This window comes from Macrobrachium nipponense, chromosome 18 (assembly GCF_015104395.2).
Source record: "Macrobrachium nipponense isolate FS-2020 chromosome 18, ASM1510439v2, whole genome shotgun sequence".
NCBI classification, from domain to species: Eukaryota; Metazoa; Arthropoda; class Malacostraca; order Decapoda; family Palaemonidae; genus Macrobrachium; species Macrobrachium nipponense.
The window spans coordinates 73,463,721-73,486,220 of record NC_087211.1 but is presented as its reverse complement, the minus strand read 5'-3'; the positions used below and the strand labels follow the sequence as shown (position 1 = coordinate 73,486,220).

At 37.3% G+C, this 22,500-nt stretch overlaps 1 pseudogene; it reads right to left on the bottom strand.

Annotated features, from left to right (window-relative positions):
* The window catches only part of LOC135197175 (uncharacterized), a 33,281-nt pseudogene extending 14,963 nt beyond the window's left edge, over window positions 1-18,318 (bottom strand).
* Window positions 18,319-22,500: the final 4,182 nt, after the last annotated feature.

Genomic DNA, 22,500 nt, shown 5'->3' with positions numbered 1-22,500 from the left:
TGACCACCACAACGACAGTAACCAACAGCCTGAGATTGGAGCTACAGAAGCAAACCAAAGGAAGAAATGGACAAGAGAAAAAAAAAAGGAAATATGGAGATGCTACATCAGAAGCAACTCGACGGAGAGAGGATATAGAGGAAGGTTGGTCAAGATCTGGAATGAGAGGAATAACACCCCCCAAACAGAGCAGAGGCTGGCACACCAAGTAAGAAACATAAAGAAAAAGAACTGGCTCTCCCCAACAGAAAGAGAAGAACTGGAAAGGGAAATGTCACACGACAACGAATTACATGAAGACGAACTGAGTGACGATGCCACAGAAGACGACAGAGATGATGAGGTATCAAACAACGACACACGAAGAAACACCGACGAAGTAACAGAGATGACGGAATGGGTAGAAAAGATTAGACAATGGATGGAACCAGATACAGGGAGAACATGAAAGCCTACATGAAAGCCTACAACGCCAAGAAATTAAGGGAGAAAACAAGTGAGGTCAATGAAATAATGGGCATAATACACACCACCAGTATCACAGAAACAAATAACTTGGCATATGCAGGAGCAAGATTAGTAGCAGAACTGATGGGGATACGAACACCAACACCAACAGCACAACCAACCCAACAGAAACAAAAACAGCAACCTCCTTGGAAAAAGCGCCTGGAAAAGCAAATCATGGTGATGAGATCTGACTAGAGTAAACTGAAAGAGATGGCAGAAAAAAGGCTGAGAAGCAAGAAAACAAGGGAGGAACTCAACGTGAAATACAAAGTGCAAGAGAGGGGACTAAACAACACAATAGAAGATGTAAAACAGAGGCTTAAGGCCAAAGCACAGAAGATCCAACGGTACATGAACAGGAATAAGGGATACCAACAGAACAAACTATTCGGAACTAACCAGAAAAGACTATACAGCCAACTAAGAGGGGAAGACAACCACCAAGAAATTCCTGAAGCCGAACCAAGTAAGAGAGAGACTCTATGGAAACATATGGAGCAATCCGGTATCACACAACAAACATGCAACATGGCTCCAGGAAGTCAAGGAAGAAGAAACAGGGAGAATAAAACAAATATTCGCAGAGATCACGACAGACAGTCAGACACCAACTAAAGAAAATGCCAAACTGGAAAGCCCCAGGTCCCGATGAAGTCCATGGATACTGGCTCAAAGACTTCAAGGCCCTACACCCACGAAAAGCAGAACAACTCCAGCATTGTATCTCAAATCACCTGTGGATGACCACAGGAAGGACATCCTCAGTACAAAAGACAAGAGTAAGGGAAATATAGCCAGTAACTTACAGGTCCTATCACCTGCCTACAATAATGTGGAAGTTACTAACAGGTATCATCAGTGAAAGGCTATACAACTACCTAGAGGAGACAAACACCATCCCCCACCAACAGGAAGGCTGCAGAAGGAAGTGTAGGGGCACAAAAGACCAGCTCCTGATAGACAAAATGGTAATGAAGAACAGTAGGAGAAGGAAAACCAACCTAAGCATGGCATGGATAGACTATAAGAAAGCCTTCGACATGATACCACACACATGGCTAATAGAATGCCTGAAAATATATGGGGCAGAGGAAAACGCCATCATCTTCCTCAAAAATACAATGCGCAACTGGAACACAATACTTACAAGCTCTGGAATAAGACTAGCAGAGGTTAGTATCAGGAGAGAGATCTTCCAGGGAGACTCACTGTCCCCACTACTCTTCGTAGTAGCCATGATTCCCATGACAAAAGTACTACAGAAGATAGATGCCATGTGCCAACACAAGAAAAGAGGCAACAGAATTAACCATCTGATGTTCATGGACGACATCAAGCTGTATGGTAAGAGCATCAAGGAAATAGATACCCTAATCCAGACTGTAAGGATTGTATCTGGGGACATCAGGATGGAGTTTGGAATAGAAAAATGCGCCTTAGTCAACATACAAAAAGGCAAAGTAACAAGAACTGAAGGGATAAAGCTACCAGATGGGAGCAACATCAAACACATAGATGAGACTGAATACAAATACCTGGGAATAATGGAAGGAGGGCATATAAAACACCAAGAGATGAAGGACACGATCAGGAAAGAATATATGCAGAGACTCAAGGCGATACTCAAGTCAAAACTCAATGCCGGAAATATGATAAAAGCCATAAACACATGGGCAGAGCCAGTAATCAGATACAGTGCAGGAATAGTGGAATGGACGAAGGCAGAACTCCGCAACATAGACCAGAAAACCGGGAAACATATGACAATACACAAAGCACTACACCCAAGAGCAAATACGGACAGACTATACATAACACGAAAGGAAGGAGGGAGGACTACTAAGCATAGAGGACTGCATCAACATCGAAAACAGAGCACTGGGGCAATATCTGAAAACCAGAGAAGATGAGTGGCTAAAGAGTGCATGGGAAGAAGGACTATTAAAAGTAGACGAAGACCCAGAAATATACAGAGACAGGAGAATAACAAACAGAACAGAGGACTGGCACAACAAACCAATGCACGGACAATACATGAGACAGACTAAAGAACTAGCCAGCGATGACACCTGGCAATGGCTACAGAGGGGAGAGCTAAAGAAGGAAACTGAAGGAATTATAACAGCGGCACAAGAACCAGATATGTTCAAAGAATGATAGACAGAAATAACATCTCTCCCATATGTAGGAAGTGCAATACCAAGCGAATGTCCAGCACTTGCACAGAACCAGTACAAAAAGAGGCATGATTGAGTGACAAAAGCCCTCCACTGGAGCCTGTGCAAGAAACATCAGCTACCTTGCAGTAATAAGTAGTACGAACACCAACCTGAGGGAGTGATAGAAAACGATCACGCAAAGATCCTCTGGGACTATGGTATCAGAACGGATAGGGTGATACGTGCAAATAGACCAGACGTGATGTTGATTGACAAAATCAAGAAGAAAGTATCACTCATTGATGTCGCAATACCATGGGACACTAGAGTTGAAGAGAAAGAGAGAGAAAAAATGGATAAGTATCAAGATCAGAAAATAGAAATAAGAAGGATATGGGATATGCCAGTGGAAATCGTACCCATAATCATAGGAGCACTAGGCACAATCCCAAGATCCCTGAAAAGGAATCTAGAAAAACTAGAGGCTGAAGTAGCTCCAGGACTCATGCAGAAGAGTGTGATCCTAGAAACGGCACACATAGTAAGAAAAGTGATGGACTCCTAAGGAGGCAGGATGCAACCCGGAACCCCACACTATAAATACCACCCAGTCGAATTGGAGGACTGTGATAGAGCAAAAAAAATAAAAAAATAAAAAATAATAATAATAATATTAATAATGTCGTTGTGGCGGTCAGTTGCTAGATGACAACCTCTCTCTCTCTCTCTCTCTCTTGAAGCTAGTTTTCGTCGGGAGCTGCCAGACATCCTCTAGGCTAGGAAGCTGAGGGTGGACTGCTTCTGGAGTGGTGTCCGTCCTCCTCCTATTTATTATTATTATTATTATTATTTTAATTATTTTATTATTATTATTAGTTATTATTATTTTATTATTATCATCATCATCAAACAACAATAATAATAATAATAGATGTTCAGGTTACCAGAACCAACAAAAAAAGAACAGAACATTCTAAATAAATATGAATAACAGTGAATACCAATACTTACCGGGTGAGCTCCCTAGCTAAGGCCCTGGGAGACATGGTAGTGGCGTCCACATAGGAGTGAGGAGGGAGGAAGTCCTCAAATTTGGCTCCTCCGTAGACGACGGGGACTAGGCCGTACTTTAGTGGGAGGAAAACCTGCGGAGGTCCCGTATAGAGGATGCAGTAAATAAATAATGAATGTAAGGTCGGAGCAGACGGGATGACTACGAAATAGGAAGGGCGAGGCACAATGAGATATTTTTAAATCCTGATGATGAGAAATAAATATATATATATACGTATGTATATATATATATATATATATTATATATATATATATATATATATATATATATATATATATGCATATATATATATATATATTATATAGATATATATATCATATATATATATATATATATTATATTATATCTATATATATATATATATATATATATATATATATATATATATATATATATAGTATATATATATATATATATATATATATATGACTGGTATTATATATTGCTACTTTCAAAATGCATATATCTCCTCTGTGACTGTATAAAATGTTATGTAGAATTGTGAAAAACATTTTTTCAGATTCCTAGATAGCTTAGAGATAGGATGTTTTAAATGTGTTCAGATTTTCCATAACATAATATGTAAAAGAATATATATATATATAACGTAGAATGCAGAAAAAGAGAGAATATCTTTGTCCGTTCAAAGCTGGAGTTGTTTTTCCTAATCTGTCAACACGTTTGATAAGCGAGCTCGAGACTTCATTTGTGTTTTTGAGAATCTGTCATCAAGTAAGATGATGGGCTTCTGCTTCGGTCGATCGAGTCGAGTATGTCTTTTTTTTTTTTTTTTAACGACTGGTCTCATACATGTATGTCTTTGATCAAAGCCACATGCAGATTGCACATTTTGTATGTAAAGTTCCATAAGATTTCAAAGCTTCTAGAAGAATTTTTGCCCAAAAACGTTTTGTGTCATCCACTGTCCAGCTTCCGTAAGGAAGATTATTTCATTACACCTTCAATACTCAAGGCGTTCAGATCTCTCTCTCTCTCTCTCCCTCGACATCCTTGAGATTATATTAACGTAACGTAAATTGGTCACTCGTAACTTGAGAGTTTCATATTTGATATTTCTTAGTTTATTTAGTGTTAAATAGTGTTTTTTGTGGAATCTGAACAAACATTGTTGTTGTAACGGCGCCTGGTTTTTGTGAAAGTGTAAAACAAGAAAGAAGTTGGTATACAAAAAGGTAAAGTGTGTTATATTTTTATTAGTTGCAACTAATATCTAATGGTTATGATGGTTTGGGTAAGAAAACTATTAACGATAGGAACAGTGGTTAACTAAAATAACGGATAGGAACAGTGGTTACTAATAACGGATAGGGACAGTGGTTAACTAATAACGGATTGGAACAGTGGTTAACTAATAACGAATAACAGATGGTTACGAAGGTTTTTTGGTAAAAACTGATGGTTACAATGTTTTGAGTGAAAAGATTTACACTTTTACACATTACAAATTTGTGTGTTTTGTGTTTGTTTCATTTTTATGCATTTGTTCATTTTCTTGTTGAAAGTGTGCCTTTTTGTTTTATTTGATATTGTCCACATTTTCTGTTTCATTTGCCATTCATAATTTGATTGACTTAGTTATTTTCATTGCTTAATCATTGCCACATTTAAGTAAATTTAACACTTGTGGATTAATTTGCATTTACTTAGAATTCTTTTCAAATTTTATTATTGTTTAGCACTTGTGAATTAATTTCAAATTTTCAATTAATGCCTAACACTTTTGAATTTTGATTGAATTCATTTTCATGAATTTTGTGATAAATTAATTTGATTTAATTTTACTTAATTTTATTCAAGAATTAATTATACTTTACTTTGTTTTTCAAGTAACAGTAATTTTCCCTGATATTGTGAATTTCACTTATAAATTTGAGTTTAATAATAAATTTTTTATTTAAAATCTTTATAAGTGTTTTCTTTATCTTACACCAGTATATTTGCATTTAATTATGATTATATTGATGTTAGGTAGAACATATGAGTGGTAATTAATCTGTTTTCCTTCAATTTACTTGAAGTGACTTAGAACCAGGGAAGTACTTAGACTTTTTAAACAAGGGAAATACTTAGACTTTAAAGTTGTGATAGAGTGATGCCCTTTGTTATTAATTTAATTACTTACAAGATTACCTCACACCTGTTTTGATGAACTTAGTCTGATTTTCTGCAATACTGGTAAGTTGTTAAGGATCACTGTTGCCTTTAGAGCATTCAGTCGTTAATACCTGTGATGAGGGTTCAGGTGTCTGGCTTTTGTGAGGTAACAGTTGATGATTGGTAACCAGATACTTGGGACTTCGTAACACTGGTAAAAATGTTCTGTTACAACAGAATTCCATCTAATAAAGAAGCCCATAAAAACCCCAAAATATAGAGAGATAATACTATATTTCAGAGACTGCTGAAATATAGTATTTTCTCTATATTTTGGCGTTTTTATGGGCTCCTTTTATTATTATTATTATTATTATTATTATTATTATTATTATTATTATTATTATTATTATTATATATATATATATATATATATATATATATATATATATGTATGTATGTATTCGTATAGTATACATACATACATACCCACCTTTCAGTGATGTAGTCTTGGCACCAGCTGTTCTCGAAGGCCAGGTAGAACTTGTAGTTGGGCTGCAGGAGGTCTGTGTAGCAGAAAGTGTCCAAGTGGTTCCTCCCGCATTTGTCAGGGTGCCGCAGGAACCGTAGACGTCGACGGGGATGTGCTTCTTCAGCTCGTCGATGTATAGTTCGCGACCTGGAAAAGGTATAGGATGACACGGTGATTGCCCACCTGTGTGTGCGCGCGAATACACAAACGTATATTATCTATATATATATATATATATAATATATATATATATATAGTATATATATATATAATATATTCGATTATTTTATATATAATTATATTCATATATGTATATATACAAATAAAGAACTTATATATATATATATATATATATATATATATATATATAGGGGGTATATATATATATATATACTATATATATATTTAATATATATATGTTATAAATATAAATATACAATTACATATATACGTATATATTACATAAATGTATATATATATATATATATATATATATATATATATATATAGGTATATATATATATATATATATGTATATATAATATATATATAGTATATATATATATGACGTATTATATATATATATATATATATATATATATATATTATAAAGGACATTTGTAGTTCGATATATATATATATATATATATATATATATATATATATATATATTGTAAACATATCTTATCAAATATATAGAGACACAAATATATATATATATATATCTATATATATATATATATATATTTAAGGACATTTGTAGTTCGATATATATATATAAGTATATATATATATATATATATATATTGTAAACATATCTTATAATATAAATAGAGACACAAATATATATATATATATATATATATATATATATATATATATATCTATACATACATATATATATATATATATTATATATGTATATATGATATATATATATATCTATGTATATAATATTCTTAAAAAATAAGCCTGATACTGTCTTCCGATAAAAGTCAAAAGTCAAGCAACGTATCCCAGCCTTTGACCATAAGACGTTGCAACGCCACATCACCTGCACAGCTCCGAACGGAATTGAAAAAAAAAGAAAAAAAAAAAAAAGCTTCACAGTCAACGAGTCTTTACATAGCTCCTTATCCCGGAAAAAAAATAATAAATTCCGAGGGATTTACAAAGTGACGCGAAATGCTCTCGCTGAAGGCTTGGGGTGAGGGGGGGGGGGGGGGTGGGGGGGGGGGGGGGAGCTAGCCTGGAGCATTTGCGTGGATATCCATATTCATTGGGCCGGCTCCCAGCCATCGTTGCCAATCTAGCAGAGCTCTCAACATAGGCCGATAGCTGTTACCTTGAATTTTAGGTGCCATAGTAATGCAGTAATGATACAATTGCTCGTATATTTACGTTTATTGCAAATAAACACGCGAAAATCACTTACTCTCAAGGTTTTGTTCCGAGTTTTGGCGGGGTAAACAGTGAGTAATTGGCAACAGTGCTCCCAGCCCTGTTTCAGGATAGTAAACAAGGAGAAAATGCAATATTTTCATTTTCTCTAACACACACACACACACACACACACACACACACACACATATATATATATATATATAATATATATATATAAATATATATATATATATACATATATAAATATGTATATATATCTATATATATATATACATATATAAATATGATATATATATATATATATATATATATATATATATGTGTGTGTGTGTGTGTGTGTGTGTGTGTGTGACTGGTAAAAATGTTATGTTACAAGAGAATTCCATCTAATAAAAGGAACCCGTAAAAACGCCAAAATATAGAAAGTAAGTACTATATTTAGGAGACTGTTGTCTCTCTCTTCAGATAAGTATCACCTCCTCTAAAAAATAAACGTCTTCTCATGGCTTACGGCATATTCCTTCAAAAATAAATAAATAAAATATCTAAGGATGTATCAATCCTTTTAAACATCGGACGTATGAGAAACTTGTAGGACTATCATCAATGATCCTGATCAGAACTTCATCCTCAAACCGCGGGATTTCTAAAAGAACTTTTTTCCATATTCATAAAAAAAAAATCCTCTGATTTTCTTTACTGAACTTTCATATTGGAAAAATGTATGTTTTGAAATGATAGACTTGGTTATGATCGAAATGATATACAGATGACTTAAAAGACTCGAAACGGTTTTTAGTATTTGCGTGGGTTTGACAGACTGAATCTCCACTCGTATATTATTCATATTTGTCATAAAATTTTGCCTATACATTTTCAATAGTTTTGTTGCATTGCAGAGCAAACAACGATATCTTTTCTAGATTGAAATGTACCAATTACATTACGTTTAGGATTTCGTGTTTTACTTGTTTCGACTTCGCCAATTTTTGGGGTGACAACAGGTCTAGACCCATCCCCATTTCCTAGACTCAAAACACGACTTATACTAAAACAATGCTTGGTATAGTCATTAATATAAAAAAAATAGGTAGAGCTAGGGTACTTATCCGCGGCGGCCTAGACTATGGCAGTTGCGGTTTATCTATGCAGTTTTACCTACTGAACAAGAATTTTAAGTAATATTTATTCGGACGACTGTAATTAACCCCTCAGGGACCAGCCAGTACTAAACACGGCGAAATACATTGGACTTCCCAATCCCTAGTGGATGTCGTATCCGCGGTTACGTTCCTTGCAGTCCGTGCGGACTGCTTCTGTAGAAATACCAAAAATTATTATTATTATTAATATCATAAGTCAAATGAGAACCCAACTAGATAAGCAGAATTTTACAAAAACCGACGGCCCCACGGGAAACGCACCCCAGTACAGAAAAGGAAATTAGATGAATAAACTGTGAAGTGAAATAACAAAGAAGACAGAAAATGTAAAACAGCAAACAATCAAAAGGAACCTATATTCGTCTTTCATCTTACCAGACACTGTGCTGCAGTGGGAAACCATCCAGGCCACCAGTTTGGGACGGGAGAAAAAAGATGAGTCCTCTCGGTGGAACGATTCCCCAACTCCGTTCTATTCTGGCCGGAACTGCTTCCGTTCCCTGCGTTCTATTGGCTGAGGCCTCGTCCCTTTTAAGCGTTTTACTGGCCGAGACTTCGTCCCTGTTAAGCGTTTTATCGGTTGAAAAATCGTCTCTTCCCGGTGATTTATTGTCTAGCGTTCTGTTGGCTGACGCTTCCTCCTTATCTGGCATTCTTTTGGCTAAAAGTTCATCTATGGCACCTGTTTTGTTATTCGGAACTTCACTCCTTCCTGTTATTCCACTAGGCAACTCATCTTTCAAACCTCGCGTTCTATTGGTCTTACTGTGAAGGCGCACTCTCTTGGACAGAACTTCCACGTATTTTCGGTAAGAAACGCTGTTGCGGTCTATAGGGGAGAGGCGAGATGGCATTTTGTCACCTGTAAGCAAATAAGCTATTTAGCTGTTTTGATCATTGTTAAATGAGCTTATTTTAAAGCAAAAATGTCGGTAATATTTCAGTTTATAGGCACGCGACCATTCCATAACATCACATCCAAGTTTAGCAGGGAAACCGAGATTATTATTACAAAAGAACTTGCAATCTACACAATGGTAGTGGCAATCATTCTGATCAGTCCTTCTACCCATTAACATCCATTTCTCTCAGAGTTTATGCTTGATTTAACAACACTGGGGGAAACAACCGAGTGGACTAGCTGTGTCAATCTTGCCCGCTTTTTATCCATCCTTTGAAAAAGTACTTTTGGAGAAAATATTTACTTCGAAAGCTCGAATTCTGTTCAAGAAGGGTATTAATTATTGTATGTGACTCGGTTGAAGACCCCTGTCTAAAAATGTGAGGAAATTATTGTACGCTGAATGTTTGTACAATTTTTTGTATACAAAAAGTGCTTATTAATTTAATTAAGTGCTGTATATGAAAAATAAAATTAATATTGCTCCCTAACATATGTAATAAAAAATGTATTGTACATTAGATATTTTAAATAAAAGATAAAAAAAAAAAAACTTCGAAAGGAGAGTAGAGGTATCGAGGTGTTGCTTCCATCACCGATGACTCGTGACTGGTGCCCATATCCGATGTCAGGTCGTGTTAAAATACTTTTTCGGAGGGTGGATCAACAAGCGGGCAAGACTGGCACAGCTAGTCCACTCGTTTGTTTCCCCTACTCTAACCTAGGGTTGACCCTAACACTTTCCTCTAAATCACTATTCAGGAAATAACAGCAAAGCACAATAAACCATGCCTTTTTTTATAAAATTACTCGCACAGCATAATCAAAATCTTACCTTCCTTGGGCACCAGTCCACCATAGGCGATGAGAACCTCCGATTCCCTGTGGTAAGTCGCGGTCCAGTTGAAGAAACCCGGCTTTCCATGATACGGTTCGTTGCTGGTCCTCTGGTCGAGACATGGAGCTTCAACGTTCATCCAAACGTAGCGTTGATGAGGATGGCGTATTTCAGGGAGGTCATTCGGATCATACCCTGTCGCGTGGAAGATCAGAGCATCTGCCTTGGAGACGTCAGACCTATCGAAACTGAAAAGGCACTGGTGCACTGGGCATCGGTGATGAGCGAGTTCAGTGCGTCCGTTCCTCAAAAAATTAGACCACGAACCACCGAAGAATTTCGTGTAAAAGAGGATCAGTTTGTAGCCGGATAGAGGTTTACTCTCGGAGTCGTGCACTGGATTGAGAGCAGCTGCTGTTTCAGGTACTTTAGTGGTACTAGGTGTGCCAGTGCTGATCGCGGTGCTTGTTTCTTGAAGACTACCGTGGTTGGTATTTTCCCCATCAAATGTATATGACGTTAATGGCACTGTTGGATCAGATGTAGTAGTTGTATCCTCAAACATAGTGTTTCCAGCTTTACTAATATGGCTTACACCACCAGACATTTTAAATGATACAATAGGTCTATCGTCCTCGGTTGAAACTTTCCTGTTTACTTCTAATGAATTAACGTTTGCTGGGTCTCCCAAGAAATCCCAGAAAGATGGTTCTATGCGTTCATCATCATTCTGTTCCTTCGACAACTCATCTTCCACGTTTGAAGCACGAAACGTGAACGGACTGAGAAGCTTAACAGAACCATTACCAACAACGCCATGTTCAGTAGCCTTGGAATGCAGTGGTCTATGTTTAGTTGCATTCCTTCTCGCGTTTACTTTCTCTTTGGCCTCAACCATGTGTGCGTAATTGTCGATGTCAGTGTTGACAGTAATGTTTTGGGCATAGAAGAAGAAAACAGAAATAACGAGGATAACAAACAACGCATACCGCTTCTGGAACCACTTCCGATGTGGAGTAGAAGGAGCATGAGTCATCAATGGCAGCTCTTCCTCTAATACGCGGGGCTCCATCATTCAACTTTATCTCTTTACAACTTACGGAACCTTAATAATACAGATAAATATTGCCAACATGACTTAATGATGCAAATTCAGGTAACTACACTAAACGTTCAAAATTAGTTATTATTTTAGGCGTTTGTGTAAACTTCAAACCAAGTTCAGATGTAAGGTTTCCAGCGGGAATGCACTAACAAATATAAAAGCCAGACTTCAAAACTAAGATGTATTCTCATTTAAACATTTTTATGACTGGATATGTGACTTCCTCAAATGAGCATCTGCCATCATTTTCTAACGAGACTCATTTTCCTAGTTATTCAAATGCAATACCTGTTTAACAGCATTAATTTTTAGCTAACCTGAACAATTTCAAGGGTCCCGCATTAACTCCTGACCTTCTCGAGACACTAAAACGCATTAACTTCTGATATTCTCGAGACACTTTTAAGAGTATGTCAAGTAACTTCTAAGTGTTCCTAGCAATTTCTTGGGCCTTAAAGCAAAATTTTGGCGTCCTCCAGTAGCTGTTGGGTGTTTTATGTGAATTTTACCCTCCGTGGTTTTTTTTTTTTTTTTTTTTAAGCTATCTTAGGTTCCTGCAACAATTTCTGTGCAGCTTTGGTGATTTCTAGGTCTTACAATAATAGGGTTTCTTCGACAACATGATTTCTCAGTAACTCTTCATGATTTACGGGAAACCGTAACTTTCGGAACTCTTTGACATTCTTTGTGATCAAGCACTACCCTTTTAGGTTCTTCAGCAGTTCCTGGGACTAGTATTGATCATGGAGTTTGCTTTTCTAGTGTCAGGGGACTTGACTTCAGAAGAGTCAAGGCTTCCTCAATGATATTTGTAGATCTTCCTTCATCTCTCCTGTTATTCCACCGAGTTTTCAAAGTTCCTCCGGTAACCTCTGAGTTTCTTCAGCAACGGCAATAACGGCAATTCTGGTATTTTTTCAGTAACCTTAAGGTTTCTCCAACACTGTTTGAATTCAGCCTTTCAGTCATCTTTCATCAATCAGTTCTGTTATTTGTTTTAGTAAGTTTTTCGCTTTTCGTCAGAATTATTCAAAGCCTTGCAGTGGTTGTGGGTTTATTCGGCAGTTTTCAAAGACAATCACCAACCTCTGACTTTCTTTGTCAACGACCGACGCCGTGTGGAAAGCTAAAGGTTCCCCCAGCAATTTCCGATGTCCTTGAGTAATTTCAGTTCCCAACAATTTCCGATGTTTTCAGTAATTTCAGTTCCCAACAATTTCCGATGTTTTCAGTAATTTCAGAGTTCCCCCAACAATTTCCGATGTTTTTTTAGTAATTTCAGAGTTCCCACAACAATTTCCTATGTCCTCTAGTAATCTCGAAGTATCCTTATAGATTTTCAAAGTCCTTCAGTAACCTCTGGTTTCAGCAGATACTTTGGCATCGCAATTCTTCAACAATTCATCAACAATTTCCTGGGTCCTTCAGTACCTTCCTACTTACTAAGGGGGGAATGGAGGTAAGGGAGGTTTCTAGACCTATAGTCCACTGGCGGTTGTGCTGTTCAGCGGATAGCTGCCACAATCTAAGGCAGTGAATTAGACTTAGGATTCAGGTCCATATTTCCCACGGCTGCCAAGAATATTAACCGACCTGAAAATGAGAAACCATTGCCATGATTTAGGATAGTTGCAAATGAAGAAGGCATTCTTATACGGCATTTCCTGATCTGATGACGAGCATATCTGAGCAGTAGCTTGTTTTACATGATCGAATCCGTCTTACACAAGACATAAAAAAAGGAATTTAGTTATATCCAGTAATTTTCGTAAAAATAACCGGTGTAATACAGACAGAAATTTATGTAGAAGGAAACCTTATTTTTTCTAAGTTTTTCGAGTGAAATATATACTAGTTAAAGTGGAACTTCTGGTTGCATGTTAGCTATTCCATATGTAGTATTATTCAATTTAAGTACCAACGGTGAACAAAAAATTTTTTGAAAGGGGCGTTTATTTAATTTTTACAACCAATTTTCTATTGCACCATAGGCGAAGCCATTTATGTGTGACTCATCTGTTATGTGTGACGTCGTATCGCGGTAGGCTCAGACAGGCGGAACTATTCCGCCAGGCATGGTTTGCACAATAAAAATGGCAGCTTACACGTGCGACATGGATTTGCACGTCACAATTGATTCAGACACTTCTCTAACTACGACGGATTCCGAAAATTGTCGACAGTTTTCTAAGTTATAACAAAGGCACCATAGTAGTATAGATAGCGGTAGATAGCCGCCCTATCTTCGTCGGTACCCTGGTCTGTTCAGAGGGAAAGGAAGTTCCCAAAACATAGGTTTGACATAAATTTCATAGCCATACCTAATAACCTGCTCCTAATGTCATCTTTTAAATCTGTTGGCAAGAAATGGTCCGAACAGACAAGGTTTGCATTGTAGGTTGAAAGGTTTTGAAGTTGATATCCTCCCTTCGAAACGTCATACAAGTTGGAATAACTGACGCTATTTGAATGACAATGGACATAAAACACAATGACAATACCGAGGTCGAATAACAATACAATACGCATGCTTCGCTGCCCTTCTTATTGTGAGGCGAGTGGCGACCGCGACACTACGTCATCGGTACTAATCCGCCAGATGGCAACATAGTCGAATCCTGGATAAATGGCGCTCTCCATTGAAGTACCTCTGCGCTAAGTTGAAATTCAATTGTAAAAACATGGGATTACCTACAGATTCGAGCAAAAGCTCATATTTTAGCTTATTAAAAGGTCTGTTTCGCAAAACTAATGGCTATTAACCAGAAGTTCCCCTTAAGTACGTTGCTATGTGACACCGTACTGCCAATAAAATTTGAAATTTTAATGTGTTTCTGGGTACACAGATCTAACAAAGTAATTTATATATCCGCTGGCAACTCATAATTATGATAAAACGGACATCAATAAAAGTATGAGCCAAACAATTTCTCATATTTCACAAAACATACACACACACATATACACACACATACGCATTAAGCTACAAATGTCCTTTAATATCTAATTCACTCTACCTCGGAATTAATATATTTTTCATATATGTTAACCGAAATGGACTTTTTTATTCTATAAGAAATTCGACGGTTCATGGGCGCGAACCACACGGAACCAAGAATATATCCTATTCAGGAAGCGTGTGGTTCACTGTGTCATGAATTCTCGGTTCTGTGGTTCGCGTCCATGAGCCGGCGAATTTCCTATCGACTAAAAAATTCTCCTTCGGTTAAAATATATGAAAATATATTAATTCCGAGGTAGACTGAGTTAGATATTAAAGGACATTTGTAGTTTAATGCGTGTATATGAATCACGGTAATGTGATAAGACTCATATATACATACATATACAAGTATATATACGTACATATACTCACCATACGCCATTCTCTTTCAGATGGAGTTGGGTTGAATATGGAATACTAGCCAAAGGCCAAGCACTGGGAGCTATGAGGTCATTGAGCGCTGAAACGGAAATGGACAGTGAAAGGTTTGAAAGGTGTAACAGGAGGAAAACTTCGCAGTTGCACTATGAATCAATTGTTAGAAGAGGGTGGAGAGTAAGAAGGAAGAAAGAGAATATGAAAGGAGGTACGGAATTTACATTAACTGCAGCATCTCTGTAATTTAAATTAACTGCAATACTTCAATGTTGCACTTGCGGTTCATAGGTCTACTGGGATGTTATTGCTATAGGCTTACTTAACACTGGTTGCAAATGCACAGTCCTTATCCTCTGCCTCAGCCAACAACTTGTAGGGCTCGACTCTTTCTAAAAGTGTAATATATCTATATATATATATATATATATATATATATATATATATATATATATATGTGTGTGTGTGTGTGTGTGTATGTATGTATGTATATTATATATGTATAGATATGTATATTGTATTCTATAACAATACTACAACAACGAACATTATCTACTGCAACAGGAAAGTAGCAATATAATAGCAATATTCATAAATGGTCTCTGATCTTACAGTGGCAACCATTTACATTAGCGAGAAAAGCGCACTGGCAACACTGCACTGACAACAACGCATTGACAACACTGCCGAGGACATCACACTCACGGTAGGAAGAACGGTAACCCGGCATGATTTTTTTAAACGACTTCACGGTTGGGTGGAGGGAGGGCTTGGCGGAGTTGGAGGTGAGGGGAGGAAAAGGGACTCCTGGAGGTGGGGGAGGGACAGATGAGCTTGATGGTGGAGAAAGGATTCCCCCCAACATCGAAATATCTCTCCAAAAATGGATGTTCCCCCTCTCATCCGACGATGGGTGAGTGAGCCGATAAGTGCTATTATTTCCGTTGGTTGATCTCTCTGCGAGAGAGAAATCATTGACCGACCATAATCATCGTTTCCGCACCTCCCGACCCGGATACATTCGAAGGTGTGAGTACCATCTACTAGACTAACTAGAGTAACTAGACCACGGTCTACGTACTAGACATGCATATAAAAACTTCTTTCGAGGGAATAACAACGTGATATTAAAGATAAACAGAGCATGTAGCCAGCGGGTAAGAGAAACAACGCCTTTAATTTCAGGTATTTTCAAGCAAACTTTACAATGCCTTAAATTAAAGGCGAAGGATCTTTTGTTCCATCTTTCACTTTCCACGTGGCAATTTACGCTACACACACACACACACACACACACATATATATATATATATATTATATATATATATATTATATATATGTGTGTGTGTGTGTGTGTGTGTGAATGTAAGCAAGTAATGCACGCACAAAATGCAACGTGAATTGATTTATTTATCCTGTAACTATGTGAAACGAACCTGTCTTGTAAAAGAGTTGAATTGTTGAGATTTGGGTAAAATAATATAATATGCATGCATACATTATAAGTATATATATATATATATATATATATATATATATATATTATATATATATGTATATATATGTATATATATATATATATATATATATATATATATATATATATATCGACTTTTACCAGGAGAGCGTGTGATAACATCTTTATTACCCTTCGGAGCTACTAAAAGTTTAGCAATAATCTACAGCAATAAGAGAGTGCCGTCACACGAAGTTACATGAAAATATGTAGAATCACACAGTTTTCGTGATTAGATATATATATATATATATATATATATATATATATATACGTAAATGTATAAAAATACATACATATGTAAGTGTGTCCGTTTGAGATGATGGACACCATGAACGGAGACGACTATAGTGACCACCACTAAACACTAAACGTTATTGACACATAACCCCCAAAGTGGCCAACTGCGGCATGGAGTTAGCAATACATATTGCTGTCTATTTTGTGATGAAATACGAGAGGGATAACACCTTATAATGTACCAATAGTAGAAATATCAAGGGTTAAGGAACTTGCCACTGAAGGAAAAAAGGTTAAGACAGCTGAACAACCAGGAACACAATGAGAATGCCAAAGCCTGTCGTATAAGTACTAGAAGAAGAGAGTATAGGAAGGGGTGGCTTAACAGGTGATACCAGGGTGCCTGAATGGAGGAGGATTTTTCCTCTAAAGCTCAACAGAACAGTGACCCAAACTACAGAGTAGAATAGATTTTAGGCCAAAGACCATGGTCTGGCCTAGACCTATGAGGTCATTCAGCGCTGAAAAGGAAATTAACAATAAGATTATTTGAAAGGTGTAAAGGAGGAATGCCTCGCAGCCGCACTATGAAACAATTGTTTGAGAGGGTGTAAATCCAGTTGAAGAAAGAGAGAATATAAACGGAGGCCCAGTAAAATGAAGTACTTAAAAAAAAAAAAAAAAAAAAGACATGAACCACCCTCTGGAGGGTAGTCCCGTCAGTGCTCCTCACGTGATGCACTGCAGCCATTACTTCAGGGTCTTTGCAGCGTCCCTCGGCCCACAGCTGAAACCTCTTTCATTCCTTTTACCGTACATCCGTACATATTCTCTTTCTTCCATCTGACTTCCCATCCTCTTTAACAATTGCTGAATGACCTCACAAGTCCCAGTGCTTGGTCTTTGGCTTAAATTCCTGCCTTCCAAAGTAATTCAACAGTTGAGCGTGTGCACGTTGGCATATGAGGATTCCTAGTCCATTTCAGCACAGGTAGAGTGACTCAACTCTCCAGATATCTCGATTAATATTAATATATGTGTGTGTTCTCTCTCTCTCACCACTGCTTACCTGCTCAACATCTAAGGGCTAAACTGAAGCAGCCTTCTTGATAAAGGCAATATTTTCATTGACGAAGCACCACTTGTACGGTTACAAATATAATCAGTGTTCCGTGACTTAAAAATAAGTTTTCCTTCACTCGTCGTACGTCACTGTTCATAAACGCTAAGGATTGAAACGTACACAGAGCTATTACGATAACCTCCAGAGATGACCACAATCGTTACGACGCTAGCTTACATCTACCCATCCAAACTGATGAGCGACTGAGTTATGAATGATTACAACAATACAGGGTTGCCGCGAAGTCCGCACGTCACAGAGAAACTAGCTCCTCACCGGGAGGTGTATAGTGTTAATTGCCAAGCAATGTTATGTTGCTACACTAACTAGACGAAATAGTCATCCTGGTTATATTACATTAACCGTATCTTTTCCAGTATATGATTTGGGTTTACTAATTAAACCTTTTTAGAGTTAGATTTTCCCCTTTCCGAAATTCAGGTGCTTCATATATTTTGAAACATTACGTAACTTTAATGATAGTAAAATTTAGAATCGAACGAGATACGCGGACAATGTTCAGTCTTGAAGCTGGTTTATTACATTCGATACACACACACACACACACACCATATATGTGTGTGTGTGTGCGTGTGTGATTACTGTTTTATATTTATGATTGTTGTATATGATTTGATGCGTAAATTAGGCTACAAAGTGAACAAGGGCAAGTAAATTTATTCATAAAGTTTTCAGCAAAAAGTGGGAAGTTACAAAAAACTGCACTAAAATGTATTTCTTTACTAAAAACGGTTGGCTTTGCATTCATTTCTTTGCGTTCCCCACAGAGTAAGTTGACAAGCTCCATAAATCCTTCGATATTCATAAGTAGTTTATTCTTTCTTTTCTTTTTTAAGCCACATTTGTCACTTAAGGTAATATGCTGTATGTTAAATCAAACGTTGGCTGAAGTATTAATGATAATAAACAACCTAATATATAACGTAGGTCTAGGCTTAAAATCAATGCCATAAACATTGTAAACTGACAAAAACGATATGAAACATGTAGGTCTATATGTCACCTTTTATGATCCGGATATTTTGAAATGAGATATTTCCCCAAGAGAATGGACAGCATATTATGCCCTATTCAGGGCTATGAGTTTCAAAAAATTGGAAAAGAGCACATCATAATTGGTCCTTTTTTTTATCAATAAGCTACATTAATATAAAGAAAATCCACGATTATAATACACAACTTTCTAGCATACTGATATCGAAACTTATTCGGTTATAATCAGTTGAATCACTTCAACTAATGAAATTACCTAGTACATATTTGCAGTTGTTTTCTCAAAAAATAAATAAAAACTCGTTACACATGACTAAGTTTACATTAATTAAAGTCAGTCTTCACCCTAAGATTTCACAAATTAACCAAATTTTACTAACCTATATATATTATTACAAAGGCAAATTGAAGATTGCTGGACCTAAAGAATGAATGCATTGGGTTACGTCATCTGCTGTTGACAAAATCGGTTCTTAATTGAAAATCGTATATGATCGTATCTGATATTGGCTCACGAACACTCGAGACTAGTGAAAATGGTTAATTTTTCAAAAATATTAGTATTTTCAAAAATATATAATTTCAATCATTTTTTATTAATGAAAAAAAGTTTTAAAAGCATATATACTATGCGGACCTACAGGCCGCATACGTGAGGAGTGCAGACCGCAGCTCTGCATTCAATCTTCCCCCTCGAATCCTCTCCGCACTTTTGGTCATTTCTCCGCGCTTTGGCAACACTGTAAATGACAACTTATGAAGCACGAATCCAGGTAATAATAACACTAATAAAAAAAAGTCACAGGTATAAAAGTAACAGAAATAAAAAAAAAATCACATTAATCCGAGGGTTTTAACCCGGTATTTGTATCAATGTGTCCACCTTTGCGGCATGTTTAGTACAAACCCGTTGGGGATTACCGTAGAAACATTAACAAAAGACTGCAAATATCATAAAGTTAATTATCCCCAATAAATATTAGTCTTTGATAGTAGGAAAGATCCGACACACGCCACTCCGTTCTTCTTCCGTTCAGAATGCCACTCGACAGGAAGAGGAAATCCGGTACTAGGTTTCTTTTTTTTTCTCTTTTTTCAAGTAAAACACAATAGCCCTGTTTCACTTGACGCTTGAATAAAATGAACGTCATCCAATTAAGCTATACCAACACTTGAAATGTAAATATATTACTGCCGCAGGTTCTAAAACAATATCTGACGGGAGTCTAGGAACACCACTCCCGCCATCTCCAGCAATCGAGTGAGATCCTGGTTCTTGGTATAATCGTCTGGGCGAAGAAGAACGTCGACCTATACACCTCCCTCCCCATCCCCCACCCACAAGCATGAAACTGCAGAATGTCTCTGGACCGTTAAGCAAACAGTTGGTGGAACGGTGTTCAAATTATACGACGAAAATTCTTTGGAATAATACTGGTATTGTTTTATTTACTCTCTTTTCTTTGTGTAATTTGAATAACAATTTAAGATTCTGCTAATATCTGTTGCATTTCAGCTTCGATGACGAATTTCCTCATTTCAGGCAAGTAGGAACAAAAGAACACACATCCACGCACAAATACGCAATTAAAGCCTACAATAACAATAATCATCTACATTTCCAAAGTAGTCAGGAAGTAGTCACCTATAAAATTATTAGTCTCAGTGACTTGTTTAATGACCGATTCTTCTTCATGAAAGCACCGATTGGAATCCTTGCTAAGGACCTCACTGTTTCAAGTGTGCCTGACATCATGACCTGGGTGGGCCGGTGCAAAGAATCAGTCATACCGGTCCCCATTTGGAAGAATTTATTGGGTTGGGATGGAGGGATCAGGGAAGTGCTATGCTATCGTCACTCCGACTCAGTCTCATTTGTCAGTCTGTCACGAGACACCGAACTTATCGAAGAAGGCACTTTTCCGTTACAGGCGATGATGACACGAGGCTTTCCTTAATAGTTATTGGGCAAAGTGGGGCTACGGGAAAACTGTCAAATGATAAAGAGAATAGCACATGATACAGAATTTAGGCCAAGCACTGCGACCTATGAGGTCATTCAGCGCTGAAAGGGAAATTGACAGTAGGGTGGTTTGAAAGGTGTAATAACAGCAGGAAACTCGCAGTTGCACCACGAAACAAATGCTAGAGAGGGTGGAAAGTCAGACGGAAGAAAATATATGAACGGAGCTACAGTAAAAGGAATGAAAGCGAAGGGGCGCTGCAAACACCCTTCATTAATGCCTACAATGCACCGTTCGAAGTGCACTGTGAGCCCTACTCCCCTACGAGAGTTAAATTATAACAGATGCCTGGCGGAAAGGAAAACTCGTACTATATCTTAAATACTCACTTGAATCAGATATCTTGTACCTAAATCGAATCGAAGTCGTTAATAATTGGTCACAGGCTGGAGACCACGCATTCTTTCACGCAACTATTTCAAATCAACTAACCATTTTACCGTGCTTAGCCTGAAATCTCTCGCTTGTCGCTTCTCACATTTCTCGGGGCGTTCAATCAACCTTTTCATCAATCCTTTCAACCATCGGCAACGCCTTTCATACAACTCCAACTGCAACTCGAGTTCTTCATTCAACCCTTTCAACTCCCACTGAACTGTTTCGTTCAGTCTAGAATTTCTACTTCGCCGCTACTATTTCACTCAACCGCTGCTGCCCCTACTCCTGGCTTCCTTTCAGTCTTTTCTACTCCTACTCCAAAGTGGGTCCTGGTACTACGCTAATCTTTCATTCAATCCTTTCTATTCCAACTCCAGTTTCAGTCAACCCTTCCAACCTTTATTCCCAAGTTGTATTCAGCACTTTCAACACTTCCTCCAGTGTTTCAGTCAACCCTTTCAAGTAATCCTCTAATCAACTTTTCCCGCTCTTTTTTTGTAGTCCTTCATTCAACCCTGGTTTTGGTCCTGGTGACAAATTCGAAGTCTAACCTTTGTATCGGCGCCTCTAACGTCTCCTTCACACTGGTTTGTCTCTATTGTTTTTCTTCTTTCCCTTCCAGCTTTAATGCAGAGCTGCCTTCTTCTGTTGAATGAATTGAATATAGAATCTAGGCTAAAGGCCAAGCGCTGGGATGTATGACGTCATTCAGCGCTGGAAGGGAAATTGCGAATGAATAGGTTTGAAAGGTGTAACTGGGGGAAAACCTCAAAGCAGTTGCACTAAGAAACAATTGCTAGGGGAAGGTGAAAAAGAATATGAACAAAGCCACAGTAAAATGAATGTACGAGGTTGCAGCTAGGGGACAAAGGAACGTTGCAAAGAACCTTAAGTACTGCCCACAGTGCCCAGCGTGAGGTGTACTGATGGCACTAACCCCCTACGAGACGTAAAATAAGAATAAAAAAAGACAATGACCTTCCTTCCTTCCTTCCATATGGAAATGGTGCATTTTAGATCATTG